This window comes from Molothrus ater, chromosome 13 (assembly GCF_012460135.2).
Source record: "Molothrus ater isolate BHLD 08-10-18 breed brown headed cowbird chromosome 13, BPBGC_Mater_1.1, whole genome shotgun sequence".
NCBI classification, from domain to species: Eukaryota; Metazoa; Chordata; class Aves; order Passeriformes; family Icteridae; genus Molothrus; species Molothrus ater.
In genome coordinates this window covers 20,121,981-20,133,199 of record NC_050490.2, presented here as the reverse complement: position 1 = coordinate 20,133,199, position 11,219 = coordinate 20,121,981, and positions in this window count along the sequence as shown.

Below are 11,219 nucleotides of genomic sequence, written 5' to 3'. Positions count from 1 at the left end.
AGGTGAGCGAGGTGGAATTCGGAACCGATTCGCTGCTGACATCGGCACGCCGCAGCCCAGCGGCTCCTGCTGGTGCAAACATCTCCACGGGGGACCGGGGAAGTGATGCATTTAGAGGGATTCTAGCAAGAAATTGCAGAAATGCCTCCCTGGGGCCGAGGTAAAGGGTTGTTAGCGGCGGTGTTTATTCATGAGCACAGCCAGCCAGGGAAGGATGAATCCTGGAATTGTTCTGGGAGCGGAGCGGGGAGATGCATCCATTTCTCTCCCTGCTCCACCTGCACTGACAGTTCCATGGCTGGGGGGAGGGCAGGTCCCGTCCCAAGGGGATCTGGAGAGTGGGGAAATTTCCTTGGAGCGACATGGGGGCTGGCACCAGCCAGATGTTTTGGTTGCTGCAAGAATCCATGTGTGCTAGGGAAGTTTGCAAATGGTTGGGCAGGGAAGATTCTGATTGAAGACCCGTTTCAGAATCAGCTGATCCAGAGGTGATGGTGATGAGGGAGTATTTTGTGGATCAGTAGTGCTCTGTTTTGGGCAAAAGGGCAAAGAACTGACAGAGCTCTGTCATTGTCCCTGGATTGTGTACAATTGTGCAGGTGAATAAATCTGTGAATCCCAGAACAGTTTGGGCTGGAAAGGACCTTAGAGCCATCTCATCCCACCCCTCCCATGGACAGCTTCCTCTATCCCAGGCTGCTCCAAGCCCTGTCCAACCTGACCCTGGGCATTTCCAGGGATCCAGAGGCAGCCACAGCTCCCCTGGGCACCCTGTGCCAGGGCCTCATCCCCTTCACAGGGTGGAATTCCTTCCCAAAACCCCATCTAACCCTGCCCTCTGGCAGTGGGAAGCCATTCCCCATGTCCTGGCACTCCAGGCCCTGTAAACAGTCTCTCTCCAGCTCTCCTGTACTCTCTCAGCCCATGGATATTTTGAAGAGTGGCCGTGCACGGTATGCCTGTGCCCTGAACTGCTCTTCTCCTGCCCTGGCACCTCCAGGCACACATTCACCTCCTGTTTTAGGAGAACGTTGTGCCTCCTTTTGCTGTTGCTGTGCTCCTGGGATGGGGCAGCTCCCAGACCCGTGGCTGCCTGCCCAGCCTGGGTGCTGGCCCCACGAGTGCTGCAGTGGCTTTGACGGGACCCCGAGCCCCGTGGTGACTTTGGTGGCACCGTGAGCGTGGCAGTGGCGTTGGGGTGCCCCCCATGCAATGAATGCCCCGGGCTGCATTAACCCTTTCCACAGCCCGGGCAGTGCTGGCACCCTGCGTGCTGCCGTGGCCGGGCAGGCGTGCGGAGAGCACAGCAGGAATGCAGAATGAGATGAGATGTGACAGCCCATCTTGCTGGGAACATCGCTGTAATCTGCACCAGAATGTGCTCAGCCGGCCGGAATCGCCGCCAGCCCGAGCGCGGTGCCCGGGCGGTTCCAGCCGCGGGCGGTTCCAGCCCGGGCGGTTCCAGCCCCGGGCACCCGGAGGTGGCGGTGGCGGGGCTCGGGCGCGGCCCCTGCGCGGTGCCCGCCTGCCCTCCCGCGTCCGGGGCCGGGGCCAGCACCGCGCCCTGCTCCGAGCTCCGGGGCACGGCCCCGGCCGGCTCCTGGCAGCCCCAAAGGCCCTGAACCTCAGTGCACAAACACTCTCTGACCACGAGGCTGCTGCTGCTGCTGCTGCTGCTGCCACAGCTGCTCTGCAGACACCGAGGGCGAGCCCTGCCCTGCACTGCAGGGTCGGGGATGATAGATGGACCCGCTGGGCTCATCTGGGTCAGCGCTGCCCATGCCCAGCCACAAGAGCATCTCCAGGGATGCTGGGGGAGTGGGCTGGCACTGAGGCTGGCACTGGGGCTGGCAGGGGGCTGGCAGTGGGGCTGGCACTGAGGCTGGCACTGAGGCTGGCACTGAGGCTGGCAGTGGGGCTGGCACTGGGGCTGGCAGGGGGCTGGCACTGAGGCTGGCAGTGGGGCTGGCACTGGGGCTGGCAGGGGGCTGGCACTGAGGCTGGCAGTGGGGCTGGCACTGAGGCTGGCAGGGGGCTGGCAGGGGGCTGGCACTGAGGCTGGCAGGGGGCTGGCAGTGGGGCTGGCAGTGGGGCTGGCACTGAGCCTGGCACTGAGCCTGGCAGTGGGGCTGGCACTGAGGCTGGCACTGATGCTGGCACTGAGCCTGGCTGTGGGGCTGGCACTGAGGCTGACCGTGGGCAAGCAGCTCTGCCTGCAGGGCTGGGCTGCCAGGGGCTGCTCCAAAGTGTCCCTGCACTCCTTGGCGTGTGATCCTGTCAGATCAGGGACAATCCTGGCCTGGGAGCCTGGGCACATTTCCAGCAGCATTGCTCAGGGTTTGGCTGCAGCCCTTGCCCAGGCACATGGTGTGTGTGAGTTTCCATCCACAGCAGAGCAGCTGGGGCTGCCATGGGTCCCTGGCAGTGCCCCAGGCCAGGTTGGACATTGGGGCTGGGAGCACCTGGGACACTGGAAGGCGTCCCTGCCGTGGCAGGGGTGGCACTGGGTGGGATTTAAGGTCCCCTCAACCCAAACCAGTCTGGGATCCCGTGGAACTCCTCAAGCATTGGTGCTGGAGCCTGGGGGTGGAAAGGCTGGGGCAGCTGCAGGAGAAAAGCCATTCCTGCCCCAGCAGGCTGCCGGCAACACGGTGGGGCCTTGGTGACTCCTGTGCCAGCACCTGGGAGAGAAGGAGGCGCAGAGCAGGGGGAAGTGGCCGCGAGTCGCCATGGCAACCGGGATGGAAACATCACCAAAATGTGTCAAACGAGGGGAATGACAAAAAATAGAAACCCAGCGTGGTGTGGGCAAACACTGCAGCTCCACGGGGCTGCTCCCGACAGCCCCCGGGCAGCCTCCCCGGGCCGTGGTGGCGGCGGTGCCACCCCGTGCTGTCCCTTGGGGTGTCCTGTGGCCCCAGAGCAGCCGTGAGCGGACCCCGGTGCCCCCGGGGCAGCCCCTGGCTCCTCACCAGCAGGGGCACACGAGCCCTGCACTGCCAGCCCAGGGAGGGCACAGCGGGCACAGGCACGGCCGGCACCTCTGCATGAACCCCCACAACTAATTAATCTGTAATAATCAGCCATGTGCCTGCTTCCAGCTGTTTTGGTTTTGGTTTTTTTTTATTATTTTTAAGCAAATGGATTTGTAACCAATTTGTGTTATTTTATCTGTCACTTCTGCTCCCAGGATTTGTCATTTTAACGCATGACATCAGTTAATCACAATTCTCTTCCAGCAATAGTTTTAATTAAAATCACTTTCCCCTTTTTTGGCTCATTCAGTGCTGTCACTGAGGGCTGCAAATGAGATCACAGGCTGGAAGTTGTTGTTGCTGCTGTTTTATATTCACCACTGACGTTAGGAACTGGGGAGGAGCAGGGATGGAGCAGGGATGGAGCAGGGATGGGGCAGGGATGGGGCAGGGATGGGGCAGGGATGGAGCAGGGATGGAGCAGAGATGGGGCAGGGATGGGGCAGGGATGGAGCAGGGATGGAGCAGGGATGGAGCAGAGATGGAACAGGGATGGGGCAGGGATGGAGCAGAGATGGAGCAGAGATGGGGCAGGGATGGGGCAGGGATGGAGCAGGGATCGGGCAGAGATGGAGCAGGGATGGAGCAGGGATGGGGCAGGGATGGAGCAGGGATGGAGCAGGGATGGAGCAGGGATGGAGCAGGGATGGGGCAGGGATGGAGCAGGGATGGAGCAGGGATGGAGCAGGGATGGGGCAGGGATGGAGCAGGGATGGAGCAGGGATGGAGCAGAGATGGAGCAGACATGGAGCAGACATGGAGCAGAGATGGGGCAGGAGCCCTCTGGGGCTGCCCATCCAGCACTGCGGGACCCAGTGATGGCACCGGGGCTGGAAGGTCCCTGCGCGGAGCCTGAGCGTTCCCGCACTGCCATCCCCAGCCGCCTCTGCCCGCAGCTCGGTTTCCAGCCGGTTCCTCGCAGAGCCAGGAGGTTTCCAGCTGATTCCTCACCCGCCGCTCCGCAGTGACCCTGCCCGGGCTGAAGGAGTTCAGTGCGAGCGCCGGGGCAGGAGCAGCTTTGTCAAATCATGAGCTGTAATTGCCTCAACTTCACGGCCCACATCACACGCTGCTCGCTGCAGACACGGCTGCTGCTTCCCGAATCCATCCCCGAAACAAGCAGCTCCGACACCTGATGTGCTATTCAGGTCCAGCCGTGCTCCCGGCTCTGCTGACGAGCTCCCCGCAGCAGCCGGGAGCTGGGGTGAACCCTGACCGCCGCTGCCGAACCGCAGCGCGGGTCCCACCCGGATCCAGGTGCGGCTCCGCGCAGCCCGGCGGGGACGGGGACAGGCTGGGCACGGTCCCCTCCGCCAGCGGCCGGGCTGTGCCCCAGCCCCGGTGCTCTCAGCCCAGCCTGGAGCGAGCCCCAGCCCTGCCGTGTGCTGGCACTCCCGATCGGCGGAGGCACGGCCGGGGCTCCCAGAGCGCTGCTCTGGCTGGGGAGGCACCGCTGAGCCCCCAGACCCTGCCCCGGGTGGGCTGAGCCTGGCCCAGCTGTGCCAGCAGCTGTGCCCGTGCCATGCTGAGCACCGAGAGGGGGTCCCACCCTCCCGGCAGCGATATAGCAGGGATATAACAGGGATATGGCAGGGGTATAGCGGGGATATAGCAGGAATATAGCGGGAATATAACAGGGATATAGCAGGGATATAGCGGGGATATAGCGGGGATATAGCGGGGATATAGCAGCATCCTGCCCTGGGCGCCCTCCCTCCCGCGGCCTCTGGGACTGGCCACACCTTCCTGAAGGGACGCTGCAGACAGGTGGGGTCGGTCTGTCCCTCCGGGCAGCACTGGCAGAACCAGAGGACGCAGCCTCCAGCTACGGCAGGGAAGGGATAGGGTGGATATTAGGAAAAAAAAATCACTGAAAGAATAACAAAGTACTGAAATGCTCTTCCCAGGGAGGGGGTAGAATCACCATCTCTGGAGGCGTTTAAAAACAGACTGGACATGGCACTTGGTGCTATAGTCTGGTTGAGGTGTTGGGGTATAGGTTGGACTTGATGATCTTAGACGTCTCTTCCAACCTCCTTATTCTGTGATTCTGTAGTTCTGTGTTTCTGTGGTTCCATTATTCTGTGGTTCTGTGATTCCGTTATTCTGTGGTTCTGTGATTCCATTATTTTGTGGTTCTGTGATCCCTCGTGGGCACATTTGGGCACTGCAGGGTGCTGCCACCCCTGCTGCTGACACTGTGACCACCCCTCCGGCTGCCCTTGTCCCGGGCTTACCTTCCCTGTGGATATTTAATTTGCTTCACTCTTGGCAGATTGATTTGTTGGGTTTTTAAAAAACCTCCCTTTTTTCTAAACTGCATTTTAGTTAGCTGAAGTGCAGGGATGCTGAGGTTGGATTTCCACCTCCCCCAGCCCTGGGCCCGGCCTGGTGTCCCTGCTGGTTGTGTGCACGCCCAGGGATGGGTCCAACGGGTGGCATTTGGCTTCCGGAACATTTTTAACTTGGAAAATGGGAAAAAAATCAAGCGATGACAAGAGTATTTATTTGTGCAGCCGACGCTGCCAATGGCTGGGGTTTACAGGCGTATTTTTGCCATTTTCTGAAGTCAGTTGGAACAGAGAGACCGAATCCAACACAGTGACACCTCTGACGGCTTGGAAGGGCTCCTTCAGCTGCAGCAAAGCTCAGCAGGTTTGACATTTGAAACTCCCTCATTCCACTGCCAGGCAAAACCTAGGCCTTTGCACTGTATTTTTCCTGCTGTTCCTCAGTGCAAGAATTCCTGCTTTTTCTGGTTTCACACCGTTATGAACACACCAGCTCAGGAAAAAAATAAAATTCTGCTGTAATGATAAAATTGGCTGTGGAATAGCAGAAATCTGGCTTGTTCATGTGGTGCCAGGCTCTGGGGAGCTCTTGGATACCAGGGCTGCAGTCATTGTGTCACTGTTCTGAACACAAAGCCACTGGGAAAGTGAGATTTTAATGGATTGTTTGATGTTCAGCTTTTCAGGATTAATTCCTGAACTGAACAACAATCCCTGAGGTGCAGCCATGGGCAGGAGGAAGCTGTCCCCTGTACATGCTCCATTTCTGCTCCCCAGACCCTGCTGCTGGAGGGGACGGGGATTTGTCCCCTCCCTTCAGAGCTGGCAGCCAGGGACCCTCGCTCCCCCTGTCCCTTCCTGCTGGCACAGAATGGATTCTCCTCTCTGGGTTCAGCCTGGGACAGCAGGAGCGAGGCAGGGAGGAGGCACTGGGGGAGGAGTGCAGTGGAAGGGATGTGGGAGGGATGCAGCAGGAGGGAGAGATGCAGAAGGATGCAGAAGGGTGCAGGAGGGTGCGGCAGAGGGGTGCAGGGCAGGCCCTGACCCTTCCCAGCCCCCTGCCCCGCTGCTGCCTCCACTCTGGGCACTTTGCCTGGGTTTCTCCTCCCGGGGCTGGGACAGGTCCTGCCAGGTCTGCTGAGGCTGATGGGACCAGTGGGAATCCCCGGGATGGGCATCAGTGGGCACAGCAGCTCCAAGCTGGGGTGAGCTGAGGGCTCATTAGCGCTCATTAGCCCTCATTAGCGATGGACTCCCAGGTGCATGAGAGGCAATTCACCAGGCACAGGCAGCATCGCTGGGGGAGTTTCTGGGTCATTTTCAGGCATAAAAGGGCCAAGCACTGCCCAGTGCATGCAGTGGGGTCTGTGGGTCCTGGGATGTGTTTGTGGGTGGGTGATGCTGCTGCACTGGCACCACCTGGGCCAAGAGCTGGGCATTCCCAGGGGAATCTCCCTCTGCAGCTCCAGCTGGGCATGGAAGCTGATCAGAAGCACCAGGATTCCTGTCAGAGGTGAGCTCTGCACAGCCTGCCCGGGCCAGGTGAGCTCTGTGCTGTGTGTGCTGCCAGGGGTGCCCGTGCTGGACATGGCTGATGTCCTGGGGCAGTGGAATGGGCTCCCAGGTGATGCCAGCACCTGCCCTGAGCCGGTACCCCGCTGGCACCCACTGCTGTCCTGTTTTGGGTTTTTGATAAGCAGGTTACAGGGAAGCAGGTCACTGCTGCTGAGGCTCCTGGGTTACATAAACACCGGTGGAGTGAGCCAGGTTGTGCAAGAGCCTGGCTTGTGTGAACGTGTGCTGTGGTTTGGAGAGCGGTGAAGGCAGGGACCTGGAAACAGGTCAGTTTAGGTGAGATGTGAGGAAGGAGCCCTTCCCAGTGAGGTTGGTCAGACACTGGCCCTGGCTGCTCTGAAACAGGTCAGTTTAGGTGAGATGTGAGGAAGGAGCCCTTCCCAGTGAGGTTGGTCAGACACTGGCACAGGCCGCTCAGGGAAGCTGTGGCTGCCCCATCCAGGACTGTTCAAACCCAGGCTGGATGGGGCTTGGAGCAGCCTGGGCTAGCAGAAGGTGTCCGTGCCTATGGCAGGGGTGGGATGTGCTTCAAGGGCCGTTCTCACACATCCATCCTGTGATTCTGTGACACAAGGCTGCCTGGCAGCAGGAGCACAGGAAGGCGTCCCTTGGCAGGGAATGGCAAACCTGGAATTCCTGAGGATGGGAGCTAACACAGCCCTGCATGTGGGACAAGGGCGGCCGAGCTGGGGCAGGATCTGGCCTGGGCATGGAGAGCAGCTCAGGCTCTGTGTGCTCTGCCTCGGGAAGGATGCCTGAGAGCAGGAGGGGTCCCAGGACCGAGCCACGGGACCCCCAGCCCATCCCCTGGTATGGGGAGGTGAAGTGGGATCCTGTGGGAGGGAGGAATGCCACTGGCTCCGTGGGATTTGAGCAGGCTCTGCTCTCCCAGAGCCGCATTTCGCTGCCGAGTGCTAACTAGGTCAGGCAGGACGAGCCGAGCCGTACCTGTCCTGCGGCAGCAGCGCGGAGCCCCGAGCCGAGCGGGGACAGGGCCTGGGGTGACACTGAGCCCGGGTGACACCGAGCGGGGACAGGGCCTGGGGTGACACTGAGCCCGGGTGCCACCGAGCGGGGACAGGGCCTGGGGTGACACTGAGCCCGGCTGACACTGAGCAGGGACAGGGCCCGGGTGACACTGAGCCCGGGGGACACTGAGCAGGGACAGGGCCCGGGTGACACTGAGCGGGGACAGGGCCTGGGGTGACACTGAGCCCGGGTGACACTGAGTGGGGACAGGGCCCGGAGTGACACTGAGCCCGGGTGACACCGAGCGGGGACAGGGCCCGGGGTGACACTGAGCCCGGGTGACACCGAGCGGGGACAGGGCCTGGGGTGACACTGAGTGGGGACAGGGCCTGGGGTGACACTGAGCCCGGGTGACACCGAGTGGGGACAGGGCCCGGGGTGACACTGAGCGGGGACAGGGCCTGGGGTGACACTGAGCCCGGGTGACACCGAGCGGGGACAGCGCCCCGGGTGCCACCAAGCCGGGACACTGGCCGGGGTGCCACCAAGCCAGGACACTGGCCGGGGTGCCACAGAGCTGGGACACTGGCCGGGGTGCCACCAAGCCGGGACATTGGCCAGGGTGCCACTGGCGACACCAGCGAGCGGCGGGGCCCGAGCGGGGCCGAGGGTGCGGCAAAGCCCTCGGGGGCCCCTGGGCAAACCCCTCGGTGCCTCCATCATGCCCAGCCGTGCACGGCGAGCAGATCCCCCAGAGCCTCTTCCTCCTCTTAGGGCTGAGCAATGCTCCTGCTAAAAACAGGAATCCTGCTATTTTAAATACCAGCTTGGGATGATTCAGTGTCTGCTCAGGCAGACACGAGGCGATGAGGATGTTGGTCTTCAAGCCTTATTTTCGGGGAATAAGGCTCTTCCTGCCGTGCTGGGTGTCCCCAGCGATGTGGAACCCCCAGGAGATGGGACAGGCTCCAGCGGCTCCCCCGGGCTGGGACCACCAGGAGCAGCTTCCCAGGAGGGGGGAGCTGCTGAGCCCTGCGGCAGGATCGCCTCTCCAAACCCTCCTTGTCAGCACAGCCGCTGGTGTCCCTGCAGCTCAGCAGCTTCCTGTGCCCTCGGAGCAGGATCCTCCCTGCCAAATTTTCATCCTCTTGCTGCTTTCCTTGTGCTGTGTCTCCAGCACATCCTCCCTCCTCCAGATGAAAGTGCTGGGGTGCCCCAGCCCTGGTCCCTGACCCCCCACTTTCCATCCTGGGGTAAAATCCTCCCTCCAGCACTGCCAGAGCTCTTACACAGATAATGTCACTGGGAGCAGTAGGCTTTAGCAGAAAATTCCCTCTTTCAGATGTGATTGATTTGGATTCCCCCCAGTCCTGGTTTCCAGGCACCAACGGCTGCTGGAAACGCTCTCCTGGCGACAGAAAATCCATGGGAAAGCAGGCAGCCTGATGAAGTATTCATGGGGATTTTCATCACTGGTTTTACCCGCTGCAGGAAAGTCAGCTTTATTTTTAGTGAAAGATGGATCCAGCAGAAACACAGGAAAAATACTCCATCTGCCTGGGAGCTGCATGGGGGGCACTGGAGAGGGCCCGTGCCCGGGAGTGGGAACCAAACAAACCATCTCCTGAGCGTTCCCTGGCTAATTCTGTAGCCATGAGGACACCTGAACGAGGCTGTGGCTGATCCTCTGCTGCCCCGAGTGCTGCAGGCTCACTCCTGCTGAGCCTGCAGTGATTCCCATCAGCTCCCTGACCCCCAGCCTGCCTCTGTCCAGAGAGAGCAGGAGAACCAATCACAGCTGAGTTACTTGCCCTATCCAGAAGAATCTCCCTGAATTAGCAAATGTTTTATTTGTTTCTATAATGGACAGGAAAACGTCCCTCAGTGCCTGGCAGGTGCACCCATGGCCATGCCAGCCCCGGGAGTCCCAGTGTCACTGAGCCCTGATGGGACACTCACATCTGGCTTCAAATGATCTTGCAGCGCATTCCTGAGCCAGCCACGCTCAGCCACTGCCTTCCCTGGGTTTTCCCACTGCCTTTTCCCCACGGGCACTGCTCGCTGCCCGGGCAGTGCTGAGATGTGCTCTGTCAGCAGCAGATGCTTAATCTGTTTAAAAATAAACCCATCACTCTCCTGTGACTGATGGGAATCTGTTACAGCAAATCCCACTGTAATGAGGAGCCCGCCACGGCTGCCAGACCTCAGCACTTTCTTCCCTTCTTTGCAGGGCTCCAGAGGAGGGCTGGGGTCCCTGTGCTGTGGCTCTGGAGCTCGCCATTCCCTGCCCATGTTTGTGTCCATTTACTGACAGCCACAGGTCTCTCCTGGCGGGCACAGGGACTCCTGGGGCCTGTCCCTGCTGTGGCAGGATGACCTGTGCTGGCCTGGAGTCCAGGGGATGAGGGCTGGCTGTGCTGTGGGCTCCCCACCGTGCCCTTGGGGAGGATAATCCCAGTGCCCTGTAAGCAGCTCCTGCTGGGGCTCACTGGGAGCCTTTGCCTGCAGCAAGTGGGGCAAGAGCTGGTTGGGTGAGTGACCCTGTGCTGCCCAGGGCTCCTGTGACACTGGCTGTGTCAGTGCCAGCTGCAATCAGGGCCTGCTTCACCCTCTAAGAATATGATAATATTTCCTGTGGCTTCTGCAGCTCCTTGGGCCATCACCTGATAGCAGGTACCCGAGTGTCCTGTTGTGCTCCCAGCTGGCTGGTGGGGAGACAGGGAGAAAGAATTCCTTGGTGGCAGTAAGGGATGAGTCAGTTCCAGAGATTTGGATATTAAATCCTTAATTAGCCACAGACTTTGGTGTGCAAGAGCCCAGCAGGCTCCTCCCAGGGGTGCTGGCAGCAGTGGCAGTGCTGGCTTTGCTCCCCCAGGCCAGTCCAGGTGGCCCTGGGGATCACCTGCTTGGACACCCGTGTCCAGCCCAGGACAGAGTGCGCAAGGTGACCCAGCCCTGCCACCAGCGCCTTCCCCGTGTGCCCAGCCTGGAGCCAGGTGAGCCCCAGACAGACACAGGCTGGGAATGGCTGTGCCTGGTGACACCTTGTACCTGTAGGGACGGCAAACAGCTTTAAAATCCCAAAGCCTCGGCACCCGGGGGGCTCAGTGCTGTTCTGCCTGCCAGGGGGCAAACCCCAGGTGTGACAGCGGGGACCTCGGCCTGCAGAGTGCAGCATCACAGGGTTACAGACCCCCCTCTTGGCTACAGCGCCTTCTGAGGGCCTGCAAAACACGGCAGAGCCCAAAAATACCTGTCTGCCACATCCCTGCTGCAGGTGTGCTTACAAGGCCTCTGTGCTGCTCGGGTGGCCCCTGGACACATCACCTGCCCTGGCAGAGCTCCTGTC